This window comes from Schistocerca americana, chromosome 6, assembly GCF_021461395.2.
Source record: "Schistocerca americana isolate TAMUIC-IGC-003095 chromosome 6, iqSchAmer2.1, whole genome shotgun sequence".
NCBI classification, from domain to species: Eukaryota; Metazoa; Arthropoda; class Insecta; order Orthoptera; family Acrididae; genus Schistocerca; species Schistocerca americana.
In genome coordinates, this window is record NC_060124.1 from 73,964,979 (window position 1) to 73,985,221 (window position 20,243).

Below are 20,243 nucleotides of genomic sequence, written 5' to 3' on the forward strand. Positions count from 1 at the left end.
TGTTTTCTTTTTGTCTTACTACATGTTCATGGGCATTGAAATTTTATTTATAGTTACCACAGATGGAACAACATGACTAGACAGAATGGAAAATAGCGTGTTGGTACAGCAAATGTAGGAACTTCACGGGCGTTCATTTTCATAAAATGCTGTGTGGTTTGCGAGCCATATAAAGCCGTCAACTGCCGCCGGAGAGGGCTGAGAGCGCAAAACCACGTTAACCGGCTCGCCCCATGTGCCAATGGCGCTGTCTCTCGCGAGGTTGAATGTCCTGTCTGTGTCAGCGTTAGCTGCCTGGTCCTGTGTGGCGACCACTTAAACGAGGGAAATGGGCGAGGAAAGGTCATCTATCTTTACTGTCATCTACATTTTCCTGTTCATTTATTCAGATTGCTTTGCTCCACCACGAACATTGTTATTATTTTGTCTTCCATTTTCGTGCTGACTGATCGTGTTTTGCTAAGAACAGGTTTTGGGGAGCTGCATGTGCGTAGGGAGAAACGTTAAGAAGCAGACGTTTAGCCTACCGCTGTCCTTTGCTTACAGTATTTTGTTTTTATGCCTTTTATTGCCTCCAACTGCCCAACGGCTTACACAATTATACAGGGTGAGGCAACTAAGACAGGCCACACCATCCATATTTAGGAGCGGTTTCGCCAAGTTATAACAGATAATATCGGTTATTTCTTGACATTCGTAAGGAATTTTTATCGTTTACGGTAGCCGAATTACGATAATGACTTCGTTTCTGTTTTTTTTTTTTTCTTAATGAAGCTATGTACTTTTTTCTGTGGAATTTGAAAGAAGCTTCTAAGAGAACTTGAACAACATAACATATAAGGGGCTTGATGAAACAGTATCAAAATAACAGCGCCACAAATCAGTACTCCGCCGACAGGAGAAGAGGTTCCACAAATGTCTGACCTATTACACCAAATGTAAGCATCATGTAAATCAGTACAGTTCTTGCGTGTACCTGTTCGCTTGAAGCCCATGTTTGTGTTTTCAGCTGTTGTAGAAATCAGAAAACTTGTTTGTAAAGCTGCTGAGATATTTACAATGTATGCAGTTACGAGAGTCGTCCACAAAGTAAGTTCAGTTTCTATTTTTATCCGCGGCAGCGCTACGAACGCAGTTCCGAGCATGCGCGGCAGTTACTCTGACTCAAGGAGAAGATATGTACACCATTTTCAGATTGCTGCTGCCGACGTCTGCTTTGTAGTGCTTCTTGTAATGTCAGCTGTTACTGAAAATGCCGCCGCGTGTGAAATCAGATCTGTGATTCGTTTTCTAAATGCAAAGAAAGTTAAACCACAGGAAATTCATTGGCAAATCTGCGAGACCATTAAGAAATTGCGCCTTGCAATACAGAACAAGCGCCGAGGATTACTGTCAAAAGGTATTTTTTTTTTTTTAAATAATACCCGACCTCATACGGCGAATGTGACCAAACAACTCGTACTGGAATTTCACTAGGACGCGTTTGATTATCCTCCGCACAGCACGGACCTCACTCCTAGCGACTTTCACCTCTTCTTGCACCTAAAATCTGTCCTTGGTGGTCAGCTTTTCAACGAAGATGACGAGCTAAAAGAACATGTTACCACATGGTTGAATACACAGGCGGTAACCTTCTATGAAGAAGGCATACAAAAACTTGTGCCACGCTATGACAAGTGCCTAAAATTTCGGAAGCTATGTAGAAAAGTAGTTTAACAGTTGTAGATTTTTGTACAATAAATATTTTTCCTGTGTCTGTACATGTTTGTTTTATATAACCAAACAGAACTTACTTTATGGACATACCTCGTATTAGAGCAACGGTGAGGTTGTATGTTGAAGAGTTTCTAGATCATGCCAAGCACTCACTATGTGTCTTTGCAGATATTATCAAAAAAATCGAGAAACTGGAAGTGTGGTGAATAAAACATACCGAAGGAAAAGAAGAGTGAGTGATGAAAGAAATGAAAGTAACAAAAGAATTTTCTGTGCACACTATAGTCCATCGCATTTCATCCTCTTCACATTTCGTTGCATCTACAGCTTCAGGGCACCGATTTCCAAAATTGGTTACAGTTCTCCGGAATGTTATCTACGAAAATTGAAAAGTGATGTGACAAATCTAACCCAAAATTTTGCTTGAGGAAGAAGCACAGTCCACAAGCCATGAGCAAGTCAGTCTCCGCAATATGCACAAATCGTCAGTTAAAAATTCACGCTGGCTCAAAGAATCGGATATATTTAACGCTCTTGGCGTGTGTTTTTCAAGATTAGCATAGTTGGTGCTTATTTTATTGATTGGAATCCAAATATACTCAAGCATCTTGAGTTCCTAAGATATCTTGCTACCACAGTTACTGGGGGACATAAGGCAGTCAGTGTATTACCAACATGATGAATGTCTCTCCCATTCAGAACATGTACTGGCAGACCCACGTAAGAGAACATATGGAGAACTATGGAAAGGTCGTTCAGGAAACGCAAAATGGTCTGCACATTCATCAGACTTAACACTTCTGTACTTTTATCTATGGTGAAAATCAAAACAAGAGGTCAACTATGAAACACCGACTATTTAAAAAGGGATGAAATATTCTATAATACTGGCCCGTACTGCCGTAAACTACAGATGAAATTCGACGTACAGTATTGGTTCTTCAGAATCACTTTGTAACTCAAAGTTAACATTTTGAGCGCTTGGTATGACATCCGTGATATTAAAGACACGAAACATACCTGAGTTACATGTTTGCTTAATTTGGTATAACAGGGCAAACGTTTGTGGAACCTCTGCTCCCGATCGCGGAACACTGGTTTACGAAGCTATTATCTTGATATTATTTTATTAAATCCCATACATTTTATGCCGTTGAAGTTCTCTTAGAAACGTCTTTCAAATGCCTCAGAGAAAAGTATATAGCTCCTTTAGATAAGAAACAAAGTCGGTGGCTCACTGCGGCGACAAAAATAACTTGTGAACTTCAGTAAATTCATACTGTCTGCTATAACTTGGTGAAAACGCACCTCGATATATTTTTTCATTCTGGATATATGTGTGGTGGCCTGCCTTAGCTGCCTTACTCTGTATATTTTTTAATACTTTTACAAACTGTATATACATTTGATGTGTTTACATTTCTCTGAAGGTCGTTAATTACGTGTTCTCCCTATTAATTATATAATCCTAAAAGCTTGATTATCGAGCTGTTGGAGAAGTGGCGCCATAGAAGGACGTTGAAAATAAGATGAGCTAATAACATAAGAAATGAGGCAGTTTTAGCAAAAATTAGCAAGGGGAGGGTCGTATGGGGAACATTGACAAGAAGAAGAGACAGGATGATAGAACATGTGTTCAACATCCGTGAATTACTTCTGTGGTAGTACAATAAGGTGTAGAGGGTAAAAACTATAGCAGAAGACAGAGATTTGAATGCATCCAACAAGTAATTGAGGTTAATGAATTAAGGATGGGTCTGCCTTTTAGCAAGTACACACATTACTGTTTTTCTGTAACATCCAATCATGTTTCACCACAGTTGCGGCAATCTCAGTGAGTTTTTTCTTTTCTTTTTCTGACACCCATACATACATGTTACGTTCATTTTAGGAAATATGTTACATCGCGTTTGGTTGCTACTGAAATTATATATGCGCTTTACCCTTAATTCACATTGTACATGTCCTGTGGCTGCCAACCAAAATCAGCCACAAGTCAAAATTAGTACACCGTCTCATCTACCAACATTAAGGATGTTAGGATATCGTCTGCATTGAATTTTTGTTTATAATCCAATATTTAAATATATATATGTTCAGGTAAAAATCGTGGCATGTACACATTTTTAGTCTTACCATTTTAGTGTTTGGCCAATCGTGAGCTGTCACAGGTTTGTTTTTGTATACCAAACGTGTTTTATTGTTCTCGTGTAGTTGGACTCATTTGTGGACATCGGTAAAAATTTTGTGAATCTTAGGTGTGGAGAACTATTTGGTGTATTTTGTTATTTATGAATTATGTTCCGGATTTTGTCAGTGTTTATCCATGTTTTTTCCTCTCATTTGCGAACACCACACTATGTTGTTGCTTGGGCTTGGACACAGGTTTCACTGCACAAATTTACGTTTCCGATGTGCTTCCGACTTTCGCTTGTTTACTGTTTTGTTCTGACGGCCGCGAACTATGAATCTGTTCTGTTTCTATTTATATGCGCGCGCGCACGCACGCGCGCGCGCGCGCGCGTGTGTGTGTGTGTGTGTGTGTGTGTGCGTGTTTATTTTGTGATGTCCGACATTTCGTTTAGAGTGTTGAATATTGTTTCGTTACGTAGTTCTGTTTGGTCATTAACAACTTTTGGTCATTAACAACTTTTTTGCTCTGAGTGATAACTTTTTAGATGTGGTAATTTTCTTTGTATTGTTGAAAATGGTACAGATGATTACCGTGTTTTAGAATTCTGAGGTCTTTTTCTATGTCCCTGGGTTGGTAGTTGGTTTTAAGGGGATACGGAATCACCTATCCCCGCAATGTTAATATATGCCTACTATAGGGAACATTTTCTCACAAACTACTGGAGACAGAGAGGTAAAAATTTTACTGTATGTGCATTCATATGTTACAACAATACTGAAACAACAGTTTATTTCAAAGTATTTTCTTACAGAGATATTGTACATTTATGTTTAAGTAAATTTTTTCCATCACTTTTTACTAGACTATCACCCCTAAGTCTTTTGTAAATCAAGTAATTAAAAAATCGTTGTTTCAGTATGTAATAGGGACCTATGTCACTACGTCATAAAAATTTCAGACTTATAGGTTGACCAGTACCTGAGATAATGTTCCTAGATGAAGTAAAAAGTAAACTTACGGGAAACGGAGAAAGAAGATTAAAACATTCCTGATCCGTAGCTAATACCCCCTTCACAGTCTTCATAATCATCTTCAAGTCTTCTTTTGGCACCCCTCTGCACCTGTCTTGCTTTTTTCACTAATGTCTTGATTATATTATCAGCATGCCTTAGTCTGTGCTGATCTAAAAAGAACATAGCACGTACCGTACGGGAACCAACACACATACCCAACTTTTGAAGGACCTGGCATTTAGTTATATTTCCAAGATTGAAGGTTGCCACAGCATCATACACACCAAAATGTAGTGTATTAATTCCGACAAACACTGTTTTTGGGAGACGATGCCATATCACACTATTCAAGCACTCGTTGGGGTTCTGCGTTTTTCCGTGAAGACATTTCATCAGAAGACTTCTGTCAGCCAGATCTCTGAAAATGGGCTTTATTTCTGCCATGATGGCTGATGGTAGACTGTGGTGGTGAATGTATTTCTCTCCTGTTGTTAGTCCCCTATTGTATTTACACCAGCTGTTTTCACCTTTGGGGCACAAACCATGTTGTGGATGCTCATCCGTGGATGCGGTGTGGAAATATAAAGCCCATATAGCTCTCCTCATTTCTTCAAGATTGCCTGTATTTTGCCTGATTGCAAGGCCATAGCAGTTCTGAATGTGGTCTATTATGGAATCAGTCAATCTTCCTCTGCCATCCAAGGTTTTCCCATCATCTAGTTTTTTCCCTTTCATAACTGATTTTAACCTTCTCAGCCTGGCACCCATTCTCTTCTGCACATGTCCTATACATTCAAGTTTGCTTATATTTACACTGTTCCCATATGGTTTGCTTTCCAAAACTTCTTTGAATGCTTTAGAGTCACCATCTCCCAGATATTTGACATAGCGAACATTATACCACTGTGAAGAGCGATGAAAAATTTTCTTCACCCCAGCAACCTCCATGCCACCACTACTACCATAATAATTAGCAATACAGTCATCACTGTGTTCATTTTTCAGCCTGCCTGTGCACCTACAGTATTTAGACATTATTGCAACATCAATAACCTTGCCAGTATCAACACTAGTTGCTGTTACAACACCATTGTTGGAGGTGTGGCCCCTTTTCTGCCACGTGCCATCAAACGCCACTGTGAGGTCACGACTGCCGTCATTTTCTTCCACTGCTTCTTCCACAGCAACCTGCATTGATTTCTGTGCTACATCTTCAACTGCAGATCCTAGTACATAATTGTAAGCTTCAAACTTTGAAGGTGCACTTGGAAGATTTAGAACACCACATAGCATATCACCAGCTGCTTTGCCCTTACCAATTGCTCGCAATCCATAAACTAACCTAATATTTACACTATAAAGTTCAGTTTTCTTGTATCCATTATTTACAGTTACTGAAACCGAACTTGGAAACTTACAGCTGTATTTACAAACACTGCATATTAAATTAAACTGGGCAGCCAGGCCAACATGGGATTCTACTTTCAGAGAAACGTTTCCATGACATTTTTTGCAGCACAAACTGTTTTCAAGAGCTTCGCACAATATATTCGTATCAATGAGTTCAAAAACTTCATTCCCTCTATCAAGTAAATTATATTTCTCTTCCAAATCTCTTAGTTTTTTATGAGAAGCACTGTTTTCATTTGGTGTAAGTTCGTTCGGCAAATCAGTAATAAGTGGATTCACATTTTCCAACAGTGATGATGATGAACTGCTTTGCTTTGCTAATGAATCATTATTTCTTTTCTTTTGCCAGTTCACACGCTTTTTAAATACTTTTGCTTTAGCTCTAGGCATTTTCACTGCGAAAAATGAAGCACTAAATACGAAATAACTCAACAACAACTACTTTCTTATATCACACTGTTTACAAAACAGTCCCGCCACAAAGCCAAAGAGTAACTTGAGGAAACCAGAGAGAAACATTTTCGGGCAACTAGTGTATAAATAGTCGCTGGAAACCGGGATATTTGAATTCATGTCACTTTAAAGGTACTGCCAAAAAGTTCATGGTCAGCCACGAGAGACGTGTATAACTAAAGCGCAATACCCGATCTCACAAATATATAAAAATAAAATAGTTATAATTGTAGTAGAGCTATGTATGATACGTCATTTTAAAGAGGAAACATGGCAGAATATAATACGCCAATAAAAAAAAATTCGATTTTTTAACCCAAAATCCGATTCCGTATCCCCTTAACGAACTGTCCTGGAAATGTGAAAGTGTACTGTCAGTTTTCAGTGCTTTGGCTTGGACAAAGGTTTCACAGCACAAATTTACGTTTACGATGTGCTTCCGACTGTCGTTTGTTTACTTAAATGTTCTGAATATCTTATGCTGAAATTTCGACGTGTGTGTCCCGTGCATACTGAACCACAATCTTTGCAGGTTAGCTGGTGTATACCTGATTTGTTGCTTTATCTGTGTTGATGTTAGGTAATATCAGTCTTTTCAGCAGAGTGTTGTTTGTCTTCTTTCCCTCATTTATACATTGTTTCCTATTCTGTGTGCTTTTGGTTATCAAATGTCATGATGTGGCATGTTTTCTCGTTGTTTGTGGTTTCTTCATCTTTTGTGCCTTGTGTGTTCTCTGTTGAGTAGTTGTTGCTAATGTGCTGTGTAGTGATACTATTGTGTGTGTTTAGTGCCAGTTGCGTTTTTGTTTTATGGTTTAGTTCGTCAACAGAGTTTATTTTGTAATCATTTAGGTGGAAGCGCTACTTTACTGTGATACACCTTCGGACTGATTGACACTTGCAGCTGTTTAGTAATTATGAGGTTTTTTAGTTGGTGTGAAAATTCTGAAATGGTGAAATGGAAACAAAGGTGTGTGGCGGGGGTAGTGAGACTCTATTGTTGCTTCGTGCGGCAGCACTGGAGTAGTGAGTTCGCACCTACAGTTTTTGAAACTTGTTTTGGTGTATCATGTACGGTTCAGATTTACACTGCGGGTGATTAAACTAAAAACTAAACATATTACAGTACCTCATATTATGGGCTAATAATTCGAAAAATAAACATGAAAACTTTATGTGCAGTCAGTCGAGAGACAGGGTAGCGGAGTGTAGGAGTTTTGGTGTGCGCAATACGAACTATTTCGATGACTATCGTTGACAGCAAATTTAAAATGTAAACATATTATAGTACTGTCAAATTGTGAACTGTCGTCTTACAAACTGCACTTGAAAAGTATTATTTGTGGACGAAGTGGTAGCGCGTTTGCCAAGTGGACAGTTTTCATCTGCAGGGTTAACTGTGACTTTAATGAACACATAGGTTAGAATGATTCGAAAATAACATATTGCGTCTAACTCCAATAAAGTGAAAGCTATCTATCTGGACTGTAGACGGACAGTATATCAAATGGAATGCTTTCTATCAACTCTGCATAATGTGTCTTTGAACTAGAAGAATTAACCTCCTGCCTTGGAGTAACATTTCACGAAACAATAATCAGAACACTACAATGTTGGAACTGTGAAGCAACGCGTTTGGCTAGCGAACAGTTTCTCAGACGCGCCGCGGTCTGTGATATGTGACGTGCTTCTCGCTATAATGGATGTCCGGACAATCCCGACTTGTAGGATTTGTAGAGGGAGTGAGTAGATGATATTTTGAACTAGAATCCATGTCTGGAAACGTACCGTTTCCGTGCTACAAGCATTTGAGAACTTGTTGGTGCGGTGACGTGTTTTACAAGAACTGTGTAGGCGTCACCTATTAGAATTTTAGAGTTCTAATCGTTAATAGCCAAAGAAATTTCTCGTGTACTCGTGGACGGATTCTCTTCAAAAAATGGTTCAAATGGCTCTGAGCACTATGCGACTTAACTTCCGAGGGCATCAGTCGCCTAGAACTTAGAACTATTTAAACCTAACTAACCTAAGGACGCCACACACATCCATGCCCGAGGCAGGATTCGAACCTGCGACCGTAGAGGTCGCTCGGCTCCGGGCTGTAGCGCCCAGAACCGCACGGCCACTCCGGCTGGCGGATTCTCTTCAAAGTGATGCAGAAGGGCCTCTTCCAATTCAATTCGGGAGTGTGGCGTCTCCTTGGAGCACCACAGTTATGCCTGCTGAAGGTGAAGGCAGCCCTTTCTCAAAGCCGTTGCATAACTGTCGGACGTTGTGGGGAGCGATCTCGATAAAGGCGACGAGCAACTTATCCATTACCTTAAGCTTCGCCGTTCGGAAAGATCATGTCGGTGTACTCAGCAAACATATACTCAGCAATGTTGCCCTAACACTCACAGACACTTGAGTGTGCCTGAAACAAGGTCAGAGAGGTAGGAAAACGTCAAATGACTTCAGTCGATCCGACGTAACCGCCCCTCCCCCCACCCCACTATGACTATTATGTTGCATTCCACCTAGCAAACATGTTTTCAAGAGGTTGTAGCACGGAAATGGTACGTTTCCGGACGCAGGGTCCTGTTCAAAATATTATGTACTCACTCGCATCTACAAGTCCTAGAAGTCTGTGACAAGGATTTTCCGAACATACTGTAGTTTGATATCAAACCACCAAGTTCAAGGCATGGTGAGAAATGTTTAACAAGCGCTGTGACGTCGCCAAACATCACGTGTTTGTTTAGTAGAATATGTCAGGTCTACATCTTGGACTCCCGATATTTCGATGAAGACTATATTACAAATATCACACTTCCCTTCAGTATTTATTGGACGAGTGTTCATACACAAGAGAACCATTACAGGGGGCATTATTAATGAGGAAAGCAAAACTGGTTTGAAGCCACCTACACGGGGCGACGACTCGCCGGTTTCCTCAGCTAAGTGATTATTCATCGGACTTTATAAACAGTAAGAGCTCTTCTCTCGCGGAGAAATATTAGAAATAATTTAGTAATGAACATATCTTTTCTGTTGAAGTTGTTTACAACATCTCATAGTTGGTATCTGTCTGACCTATTTCAGTTCCCAGGTACTCTAGATCAAACTTTCAGTAGTTTAAAAAAATTAGACTGAAATTAATTTTTTTTATTAAACCCTCCTTCATAGAAAAATACTACATCGTGCGAATGTTTTCACTTTTGACATCGCCTGCATTCTTGTAGTATTTACGTGTACTACATATTTATCTACAGTGATACAAAATGTTTTTTAGTTTTTTTGCTTTTTTCTTGTTTTGCTTCATGCAAATGTGTAACTGCAGTGCTTGCGAGCATTACCCCTGTTTTTTTCATGTTTAGCCAAACTGTATGCTGAAATTTGTTCTGTTTAATGCAGTGTGCTAGTAGAATAAGCACGCTGTCAGCCATTAAGCTAGCATTTTACTATCAGTCAAGAAAGAGAGGGCGAAATTTCATTGGTGCAGCATTTAGATCACGTGCAAACTTTGTATCTGACAGGTGCGTGTAGCGTAGTATTGTTTCCCATACCAATAATAGTCATACTATGGTATTCGAAAGCCGTTGTGGGAACTTTCTTGCTTGTTTGGTGAATATCAGTAATCACTTTAGGTGGAAACGGTTGTAATATTTAGTTAATTTTGAGAACAGTTAATACTTTGTGGTTTAATTACTCCAAAATTTAAGCACCCATTTCAGTCGGCACGTAATAGGTTTTCTCATTATTGAATTCGTATTTTGAGTTAAACCCTGCAATGAATTAAAAGAACAATCATTTTATTATTAAATTTTTATATACCTATTAGGACAGTTATTTCTTGTAGAAGCAATATTAGGGCGGCGTTTGTTTCGTTATAAACTAAAAGAAAATTTTGGAGAAGTATTAAAAGAGCGAGAGGGACAACATATGACTAGGAATTCTCCTACCAAGAAAGCAAGATTACACACAAAATTATTGATGTAAGGAAGATACTGGAAGGATAAGCGGAGGTGAAGAAAGCTTTTTTTTTCAATTAATAGCTTTCTAGCAGTATCACATGTTATAATACCAGGGCGTGCTGGAAAGTAATGCCTCCGAATTTTTATGTGATAACTTTTAAGGCTTTTTAAATAAAGCAAACGTTATTAGCGCTCTACGTCTTTGTTCTTCATGTCTACATTTTTTTCAGCCCTCTGCCTGCCAGAGGGCACCGAACTGTAGCATGTAACGTGGCGGTGTGTGGCGTTAACTACGTCGGTGCATTAGAAACAGCGTGTTGTAATCGAGTTTCGAATTGGGAGAGTTCGTCCACACATGGAGCACACTCTCCTTCAGCATGGCAGTGACAGAACACACAAGAGCGCTGCGACATCTAGAACAATCCGACGCCTTGGCTTCACTGTTGCTGGTTACCCTCCATATAGTCCCTGCTGGGCCCCATCCTGTTTTCATCTGTTTCCAAAATTTAAAAAACACCTTCGAGGTGAGGTTGTGGCTCAGTCACAGAGTGACTCTTTCTACAGTGACGGTATAAACAAACTGGGAGATCGTTGAGATGATCTCTTAGCCACTTCATACCACTCATCTTATACCACAGCACTGTTTGAGGTTTGCACGTCCTAATATATGCGAAACCATGAGCATTCACACAACTGTTGTGTAGTGGCTGGAACACAAGGCATCTTACTCAAGCCTTGTTCCCTCAACATTTTATTAAAGATTCTATGAGACATACTTCAGCTTTGGGGCTTCTCTGTAATTCTTCTGCATAAAAACTCCTAGTAATATATTCATCCTTGCTGCCCTTTAAGATGTAAGATCTTGGTTGTGTTCATTCCATTTTGGTAACTGTAAATATCTCCATTGACCAGTTCGGTAGATAAGTTTCTGTAACGCAATCTAGTATTTAAAAATATGTACCAAAGTGATTCTATACTACATGGTGATTCAAAAGTCCGTTGACTTTTTGTGTAAACATATGTTTATTCACAAAATGGAAGTCACAGCTTCATTACACACCACATGGGGGACCCTGCAAATCTTCGCGCAGCTTCCGTCTCCCTTGTGTGGCACAAAACACGGCCGCAAACATGTGTTATTGCTACTGTAGCGTCGGTTATTCACTGTATCAACTGATCTAGGCTATTAATCTTAACCTGGTACACCTTCGAACTTTATAAAGCCCAAAATAAAACATTCCAAGGGCGTCAGGTCAGGAGAGTGGGCCGCCCACAGTCCAGTTGATGCGCAGCCAATCCATCTACCAGACAATGTTTCCTCCAAGTAATCCCAAACAATGATAGAAAAGTGCGGAGGTGCGCCATCTTGTTGGAGAACAGCAGAATCTTTTAGCCCATCCTATTCCACTTGTGGTTCTATGTCTAGGTAAACTGGCCCTGCAGTTGTCTTTTTGGAAGACATGAAAGGTCTATATATCTTTGTTTTGGTCACTTCCGTCTGTACATTGACTTTAGGTATGTCACGATCTCAATCCTGAACTGCATTTGGCAGTTCATCAACCCAAGTGCGACAGTTATGCCTATTCACCTTGCCACATACGGGAAATGTGGACTCATCACTGAAGAGAACGTTTTCCATTAGATTTTTGTCCTCTCTTGCTTGTAGCAGGTCCGCACAGCGGTGTCTTCAGGATCAAAGTGGTACGTAGTTTATTCGACGTGAATCGCAGTGATTGCCACACAGTCGTTTGTAGAATATTTAGCTTCCTATTGAGCCATCTTGTTGAGGTAGTTATGCTGCGGGTGACATTGGCTTTGGGCACGTCATGTTCCCAACCCTGAACTGCATTTGGCAGTTTATCCGCCCAAGTGCGACAGTTGAGCCTATTCACCTTGCCACATGTGTGTGGATTCATCACTGAACAGAACATTTTCCATTAGAACTCTGTCCTCAGTTGCTTGTACCAGGTCTGCATATATGGCAACACGAGCAGCAATGTCTTCAGGGCCAAAGTGGTACATAGTTTATTCAACGTGAAACTCAGTGTCTGCTACACAGTCGTTTGTCGAACATTTAGCTTCCTATTGAGCCATCGTATTGAGGTAGTTAGACTGTGTTCTGGGAAGTGACACGTTTCATCAGCAACACTTTCTGTTCTTTTGAATTTATTCACTATAACCATGATAGTTTGCCTAGATGGACCTGGCATTCTAAACCTCCTCAGGATATCCTGCTGGACCGCTTGGTAGGTTATTCCTCCCAGTCAAGCCGAAACAACAGCTATTCTTTGTGCAATGGTGAGTATTCTTCAGGAATATCTGAAAAAAAGAGACATTGAATAGTGACTTCAATGAAATGTCAAGAAACTTATGAGCAACCCTGTACATTTAGAAACTCATTATCATAAACATCTATTGATTACATTTTTATCGTATTAATTTTAGTTTGCTTCTACTGCCTAATTATTATCTAGTCATTTGTACGAACCATGAAGATTAAATGCATCGACATACAATTTTTTTGTCATTCTATTCAGACATTTCACAATACTCATTTGCAAGTGCGAGAAAATCCTGTATTGGTGTATTCCATAACGCTTCATTATTGTCTTCAAATACCTATTGTAGAACTCGCCTCCATGGTAGATTTGAACGTTGTCAGGACAATTATTTATTACCATCGCCAGTAATTGTTCAAACACTTATGTAACATTCTTCCCGGTCTTTGCTTTCACAGGCAAGGTCCTTGTGAATTAGGTAAATGTATCTACAACCCCTTAAGACATATTCGAAACCCTTACTCACTTGTGAATATTGTCTCTCATCCGAGAGATCTGTCTGCTACAAATCATCCAATCCTCATATTGTGACACATCTGCACAAGAGTGTTTTGTGTGCTGGTCTGTGCAGCTCTCAAATAACAAATCCCATAATTGTTATTCGATAATGTATAAATTTCTTGAACTCAGAAATGACTGATACGATCCCATTCATATGAGCTGTATTACCTGCAGCAGCCGATGCTGTGAGCAGTCGTAACCGTTTGGTTATTTTGTTGGGCTTGTCATAACATATGTATTCCAGAGGTTGATTGGTGATTATCTTATGCTGATTGACAGTACCTTCACCTGCCTAATGCAGATCTAATAATGTTCCTGTATTTCACACTCTTTGGGTTTTTAATTCATGCAGTTGGGATGTTATTTTGCCAATCGTATGTAATATTTCAGTGCATTTTTGTATGTATTTTGCAACTACTTGAAAGGTTCAAAGTTTGTAATAAAATTAGATCCACCAACCCAAGTATTCTTTCATTGCATGTTTGATTAAATGTACAGGATGCTTACCTGGCTTATACAGTTTATCCCTGCTAACGCTGTGTGTAAGATCTACTTCACTAACAATGTGATGGTTAATGTAACTAAAGATAACATATCCTCCCTCTCCTTTCGTTCTTCTTCTTCTTTTCCTTCTCCTCATCCGTATTCTTCTTCCCCTCCTCTTGTACCTCCATCCAACATTTGTCAAATCCCATTAATACTTTCATTTACAAGGCTGAAGATTTCCAGGAGACAGTGATCTCTCTCTAACTGCCCTAACTTTAACAGTCGCGATTTCTGATAAATAACCTTCCATGAGCCAATGACTTTGTATTTTGTTGACATGTTGTTGCGTGGTAAACAGGATTTGAGCTAGTACGCAACTTGTATAGTCTTATACAAGACTTACTCTTCTTATGTCGCACTCCCTTTCAGTCTCATCAGCCTTTGCATTTACTGCACTGATTAAGCTGAGAAGATTCTAGTGCTTTCTCTCAGAACATTTATACCTGTAATACTTAGAGGAGGAGGTATTTTATAACCTCTGTTTCTTTTCAATTCCATGGACTTTTAAGGCTATCACTCCCATAGTATCTTCCAGCATTAGCATTTTACTAGTATGACGTTTAAGAGTTTTATTGGTATTTCTAATTTCTGTGTACGGTTTGTAAGACTTCCTTTAATTGAATCAATATTTGTAGCAACATATGAATAGTTATTTGGCCTGTCGATTACCCCCTTGGAATGAGTGTATGACATGCATGTGAACTTATCCACAGTGTTGAATACAGTAATACAGTTATGTACTCCTATACTTTGAAACTTCTGGAAGATTCATCTGTTCCGTCCATCATTCAATTCTCTTATTTTATAAATAACCAGGAAACTGTACTGTGTGTAACTGTAATCCTACTCCACTTCCTACATCTGCATGATAAATGTGTTTTAAATTCATATTGTATTGCTTGAAACAATGATATGGTTTGCACTGTCTCTTACCAACTGATTCAGATTGTTGGAATATATTTGGTTCAAATAAAATATATCATTACCATTGGAAAAACAGAAATATTTCACATTTCATCCTGGTTCCCCATTCCAATATCATCAAATACAGAAAAAAAACTGTTAGTGGTTGCTTTTTCAGTTGGCTGTGTGTCACTGCTTTATGGGTGTCATGTATGTTATACCATCAGTTTCGGACAATATCTTCTGTAATATCCGATATTTGGCCTCAAATAATCTTTTTGAAAATAGATACACAAGCTCCAGGCGGACAGCACTATAATTCGTTAACAATAATATAATAATATTCATCTAGCCACAATCTGGTGGAGTAACAATTGTAGCTTATATATTATCTGGGAGGCCTGATCGATTCTCCTTCTTCTTCTGGCCTTCCTTGCAGAACCTGTCAGTTACTATGAAGTCCTTGTGATGGGGATGTTTCATCCACTTAGCGATGCTTATGACTATGATTTTACGATAGTTTACAGCGGATGTTATAGAGAATTAAAACCAGAAACATGTGGCTCTTACACTTTTTTAATTATTAAATTCTTACATGTAGTTGTCTGTTAGTATATACTGAAAGAAGTACGTAGTTCTGTAGCTGTATCTGGTACAGTTGGTTCATACATAATTGCATTTACTGATACACAGCGTGGATCACTCTGTTGAGTGATGATTTCTGCCGATGGACGAAGAGCTTGGTGCATTAACTTCATCAAATTAATCCATATTTTCTCATAGAATATGTACACATGTGCTGCCAGCTTAGCCGCTTGAATAAAACATTATGGATTGTGTAGCTGGCATACATCAGATTTTTAAATGTATGCTCTTGTAGATAAGAGGACACTCTCTCATTAAACAATTTAACTGTCTGTGAAAATGCCCTGCAGAGATCATACGATCACCTAACATTACTGATGGGGATTGAGCATTTCCATGGAAGAGGACAGCAATTTACATTGATGTATTGAATAGGCAAATCCATTTATCCAGAAATAATATGACTTTATTATTACTGTATTTAGGATTTTCGAAAGCCAACGCTGGATACAATTCACCACTTAACATCATTTCCACGCTGGTCCATTTACTGCTACTAATATTTAAACCATGGATTAGATAAACATTTCAGTTTTCACATCAGTTGGTTGCAATGACTAGATGACTGCAATGACTGCATGGAAGAACGAAATCATGGGTTTCTTTACTACTTTGTTATGCACTGTCAGTATTAATATGGCTGAGGACATATTTCGACTTATGCACCGTTTGACCTTTCTTACATGACTAGGTGAAGGATTTATCAACCACTGCAAAGATATATAATATTAACAGCAGTGTATGTGACTTAAAAAAATAAAAAATGGGTGTAATTATATATCACTTTTGTTTATGGCACAAAACACTAAATACTCTAAAAATGTGCTGTCATAATAGATTAGCAAGTTCTTGGGAGCGTGGTAATGACTGTATTTCCATATTAAGAAACAAACGCCTTACTCACTGAGCTAGATTGACTGAAATCTTGAGATATCTTCAACTCATATTGGAATGAGAGGGTGGGCTGGGAAAAAATGAACTAATTTTGTAATAAAATAAAATGAACTAATTTTGTAATAAAATATTATTATTATCTATTTGGATATATCAACAGTTGTACATTGGATGCAGTAAACCATCATCTTAAAAAAAATCACTAATCCTCAGTTTTATGCCAGCAGCTGTATGCTGTATACCTTAAATTCTCATTTCATCACATTCAGACGTATACGAAGAACAAAATACTTTGGTATTCCACTAGCAAATTCTACTTGTATAGATTTAATACTAATGGGAACAGTATTAACATACTGTGCTACTGCTTCAACACATGAATTTGTACATTGTTCTAACTCATCGGAATGTATACTATGCTTATGCTGATAGCTTAAAAAGTCATAAAATACGGCTCTGACATATGGTTGCAGGTTAACCAAGCTGATACATTAAACAATGTGTTGTGTACGTGGCATAAGTTAAAACACTTGAATGTAGTAAATAAGTGGATGAGTCTTCAGATTGTAATTGCAGCATTGCTTCTCCGTACATACTGATGATGCACAGCTTCTTGCCAAAGTAGCAGACGTTGATAGAGGTGTGTGTACTCATTTTCTGCATATACATCTACATGACTAACCTGCAGCTCACAAGTAAGTGCATGGCGGGGGACTCACTGAACCACTCTCACACTATTTCTTTACTGTTTCATTCTCTAACAGCGCGCAGGAAAAACGAAATCTTGTCTTTTCATACGAGCTCTGATTTCTCTTATTTTGTTACTATTAACACTTTTCCCTATAGGGGCCTGCCAACAAAGTGGAGAAAGTTGTGATCTAAATTTCATGAGAATATTCTGCAAAAATAAAATGCAGCTTATGTTAATGATTGCCACCCCAAGTCACTATCTTACCTGTGACATTCTCTCTGTGAAGATGAGCTGCCCTTCCTTGAACTTTTTCGGTGACGTCTTTCACTCCTAACTGATATGGGTTCGATATTGTACAGCAGCACATCAGAAGAGGGTGGTCAATCATAGTGTAGGCAGCCTCTTTACTGGATCTTTTGCATCTTATAAGTGTTCTGCCAATAAAGCACAATCTTTAGTTTGCCTTCTCTACAACATTATCTGTGTGATCGTTCCAGTGTACGTTTTTCATAATTGTGATTTCCTAGGTATTTAGTTGAATTGACAGCGTTTACATTTGTGTGATTTATCGTGTAACCGAAATTTAATGGAATCCTTTTAGTAGTTATGTGGATGACCTCACACTTTTCATTATTTAGGGTGAACTGCCGTTTTTCGCACCATGCAGATATCTTGTCTAAATCATTTTGTAGTTGTTTTACTCGTCTGATTACTTTGCTAGATGGTAAATGAAAGCTTTATCTAAAAACAGTGTAAGAGGGCTGCTCACATTCTCTCGCAAATCGTTTATATAGATTAGGTAGAGCAGGGAGACTATAACATTTCCTTGGGGATAGACAGATGTCATTTATGTTTTACTCGATGACTTTCCATCAGTTACTATGAACTATGACCTATTTGACAGGAAATCATGAATCCAGTCGCTTAACTGGGACAATACGCCACAGGCGTGCAATTTGATTAGAAGCCTCTTATGAGGAACAGTATTAAAAACCTTTTGAAAATACAGAAATATGGGATCTATATTAGATCCTTCTTCGGTGGAACTCATTAGTTTGTAAGAACAAAGATTTAGCTGTGCTTCACAAGAACAATATTTTCTGGTTGTGTGACAACAGATGGTTTACCTCAAGATAATTCATAATATCCGAATACAGTATATAGTCCAAAATCCTACAGTAAATCACTGGCATTGATACGTGTCTGTAATTCACTGGATTAGTCCTGCTTCCTTTCTTGAGTATTGACGTCACCTGTGCAACTTCCCAGTCGTTAGGTATGGATCTTTCGTCGAACGAACGATTGCATATAATTTTTAAGTACACAGCTATTATATCAACGTATTCTGAAAAGAATCTAGTTGGTGCACAATCTTGAACAATCAACTTGCCTTTACTAGGTAATTTACAGTAAGCTACTTTGCTACACTAAATATATCGACTTCAAAGTTACTCACGTTGGCAGCAGCTCTCGATTCGAATCTTGGAATATTTACTTCGTTTTCTGTGGAGAAGTAAGTTCGGTAAACCTTATTTAGCAACTCATCTTCAGTGGCGCTATTGTCGGTAAAACTACCATCACCATCGAGCAGTGAAGGTATTGATTGTGGCTTGCTGCTGGTACACATCACATACGACTAGAATCTCTTTGTATTTACTGCCAGATTTCGAGACAGAGTTTCGTTGTGAAAACTATTAAGAACGGCACACATTGGAACTTGTGCTGAATTTAGAGCTTCTATAAGATTTCGCTGATGTTGTGTACTTTGCATTATTTTTTAATTTTGCATGCTGTTTTCGTTGCTACTACAGCAGTGTTCTGACATGTTTTGTGTACCAGGGAATGGGTGGGGGGCGGGCTGGGGCGGCTCAATTCCAGCTTTTATTAATTTATCTGGCGTAAATCTCTCCAGCGCTGACGATACTATTCTCCTTTTTTTTAATTTTAAGCTACATCTGGTCTATAGTTTTATAGTTAATGCAGAAGGAACAGTGGCTGCCTCTCAGGTAGGCACCAATAGAACTTTTATCTGCTTTTTTAAATAGATATATTTTGCCTCTATCTTTGACGGGTTCGAATGTCACAGTATTCAGACTCGCTTGCATTCCATCGTACTACATAGATAGTCCCACACAGACGATATATTCTGTACCTTAAAACCAACACATGGAGCATTCTTTAACTACACTCTAAGTTCGAAATCTATGTCAGTTGCTTGGCCTACATTCATACATTTAAATTCACTGGCAGTCAGATTACATGAGGGGACGAAGAGCACTATTCCAGAACAGCTTAACTGCAGCTCAAGGCAACGGCCGTGCCGCAGTGGATACACCGGTTCCCGTGAGATCACCGAAGTTAAGCACTGTCGGGCGTGGCTGGCACTTGGATGGGTGACCATCCAGACGCCATGCGCTGTTGCTATTTTTCGGGGTGCACTCAGCCTCGTGATGCCAATTGAGGAGCTACTCGATCGAATAGTAGCGGCTCCGGTCAAAGAAAACCATCATAACGACCGGGAGAACAGTGTGCTGACCACATGCCCCTCCTAAACGCATTCTCAACAGAGGATGACACGGCGGTCGGATGGTCCCGATGGGCCAATTGTGGCCTGAAGACGTAGTGCTTTTTAACTGCAGCTCAGCGGATTGATAACACTCAAACGGCAGATTCCATAAATATGGTAGGTCAACTGTGGGACCCTGCTTCTGGGGTGACGCAGAATGACAGTCGGAGCTAAAATGAGATTGGCGCTGCTGCTCCAACGTATCTGCACCAGCAGGCTGTTGCGTGATTGAAAAAAAAAAAATTACCTGAATTGGCAAACTACACTACACATATGCCATGAGAGAGGGGGAGGTGTGGATTAATACTTCTTGTTCTTTCGTTTAGCACTGGGGCGCTGTGGATGACCTCTGATGATCATGATGCCAACCCTTCCACTGTGATGAACAGAAGAAGAGTGATCAGACTCACACAGTTGGCCTAGAAAAAGAGAGAAAAGGAAAAGGGATTTCCTGATTACCCTAGGAATAGGGAGAATTC

At 39.2% G+C, this 20,243-nt stretch overlaps 1 pseudogene; it reads left to right on the forward strand.

Moving 5' to 3' along the window:
- Positions 1-19,505: 19,505 nt before the first annotated feature.
- LOC124620458 lies at positions 19,506-19,622 on the forward strand (annotated as a pseudogene).
- The last annotated feature ends 621 nt before the right edge of the window (positions 19,623-20,243 follow it).